Genomic DNA, 2,470 nt, shown 5'->3' on the forward strand with positions numbered 1-2,470 from the left:
TGCTCCGAGCCATATGGGCATATGAGCCAGACACACACCCTTGACACCCTAAAACCCACCCTTTTTTTACCGATTTAGCATGCAGGAGTGACTCAACACCAGGTCAGATGCACAACAGGGCCAGCGAAAAGAAAGGCATGGAATTGCTCAGTCGAGGCAGGGCGGGACCACGAGGTTCAGAAATATGACATCTCATCCCTGTAGTCCTGCTCCCTCCACCTCTGCCCAGGCCGTTTAATCCCATTCCTTGCTAAATTATCCAAAGCTTAACCTGACCCTCTTCCCCAGACACACACACACACACACACACACACAGAGACACAGGGTTTTTGCAAGGTCAGTAAATTCACTCGGCTCAGCAAGAGTCCCTACCAGCATGGAAATGCATGACTGCAGGTGAGAAGGGCTTCTCCCTTTCAACACGAGGGAGCCATTAGATCATCTAAGTGGTGCTGTCAAGCCATATCCTCAGGCTCCTGCATACATTTGAATCCCTGTTACCCTAAAATCCGGGCTATAGAATTAGAGACAAAGCTTAAAGCTGAAGAGAATCGCGGAGCTGAGCAATAACCGTGCTTCCCAGGAAAGGCTCCTGCAACCTTGGCTCTTCCTCCTTGCAGCAACTGTTCTACCTGGTCTACCTGTCTAATAGTCCTGTTTAAGACAAGTCAGATCTTTCAGGAGGAGATGTAAATCAATGTACAGGAAATTCAAAAGCTCTGAAGTAAGCAGAACCTAACAAAAATAAATGAAAAGAGAAAAAAAATAAAAGGGGGAGGGGAAAGGAAAAAATAGCAAAAAAGGCAAGAAAAAGCAAAGCCCTRTAGTAAGAAGACAGCTGAGATTTCTGAAAGGATACCCTTTACCCAGTCTGGATTTACCCGTGTTTTGTGACATAGACAGAGTCTTATATATGAAGTTAAGTGCTCATCTGTAAAGAAGTTTTCTCATACATTATGCAGCACTGTCTCTTCCACACTTAATATATATCTGTCTGYACCTATAAATAGAAATGATGCCTCATGTACATTATCATCTATTACAACCTCTGATGATGTGGTAAAGGAAAGGAAATAAGCAAAGCAAGYAGTGTGCTTCATCAGAGCATGCAAACTCCACAGGGCCTTGGTTAGCCAGCTTCAGGCAAACCAGGCTGGAAATAGTACAAAACCAYGTGGAAAAGCAAAAGGATGAGAGAAAAGACAGTAAACCAATGGGTTTGTTGCATAGCAAACAGAAGACCAAATAATCTTCTGAAGAGGCATAAAGCCCAAAAAGAATCCTTTCATGCTTAAAACGGGAGCATTGCATGAACATGGCATGGCATAAGTAGGGAAAACAGGCCAGAGCAGGTCTGCTGGGCAGCACTGGGAGGAGGATGCCAGGATCCCCAAATCCAGAGTCAAACCCCAACTCTCAGTCTGAAAGAGATAGGGGTTAGAACTGCTGATTGCTTTCCTTTTTCAGAATGTGTCACCTCTGCATTGTTGGAGAGGTTTTTTTTTTTTTTTCAAAAAAGAAGAAAAATCTCCATTCTCACRCATTTTATGAGCTGATGAAATATCCTCACAACTTGCTCTCATCCGTGTTTRCTTGTTTAGTATTTCAGCTTGACCACTGTGCCTACGGGGCTAATGAGCTGTGACTGGCAATACAATTAAAGATAGATTAGATGGCATTCTGGCAGACAAAAGTGTTTTAATTAAGCTGAAAGAAAATTGTTGTTTATGGGCCAGGAGCCCATACTGAATAGACAAAAGTAAGCCTTTTGATAGGAAAAATCAGTGCCACATCTAAAGGATGGGGAAACTGAGGTTTAATTCTTGGCTCAAGCAGATTTCCAGCAGAGCCCATTATTTCGGGCCAAGGGCATGTTTTGACTTGTCTTTTGGAAAATGTGGATAGTTCAGTCTCAGCCTCSCTGGAACTTTCTGGCTATTTTCACTAGGGACGGCTGAGCAGAGCCCAAAGGAAGCTCCACACTGGTTAGCATCAGCACCACTTCCTTSTTCTCACCACAACTTTACTTAGCAGTAAAACTCAGAGCTCAGTTTTTTAAAGGCCAAGCTAAATCTGAACCAGCCAGGGTTACACTGGAAACCACAAGATTTATAAAAAGCAGTTCACTCTCTCACCCTGTTAAGGCTCAAACAAATAGCAAAACTTGCTTKGACATTCCTCAGAGTAAAGTTAAAGCCTCCAAGTTTGCTCTTTTAATCAACTTCAATTACTTCTCATCAGCTTTGAAAACAGTAGAACTTTGAGCATTGCTTGATTCATTGTGGAAGGAGATTATGGAGATAGAAAGAATGGTAATGAATCACTTTCTCCAAGGCAGAATTATCACATATAGGCATTTCAAGGCCAGGGGGGGCAGTTTCCCCTACTGAAGTTGTGCAACATTTTTCACCTAAATACTATATTGTTATCACTTGCTTCATTTTGGCAGCTTTTACTGCTTGGTCTGAAA

Source organism: Malurus melanocephalus, unplaced genomic scaffold (assembly GCF_030028575.1).
Source record: "Malurus melanocephalus ecotype Western Australia unplaced genomic scaffold, MMel_1.1 scaffold_189, whole genome shotgun sequence".
Taxonomy (NCBI): domain Eukaryota; kingdom Metazoa; phylum Chordata; class Aves; order Passeriformes; family Maluridae; genus Malurus; species Malurus melanocephalus.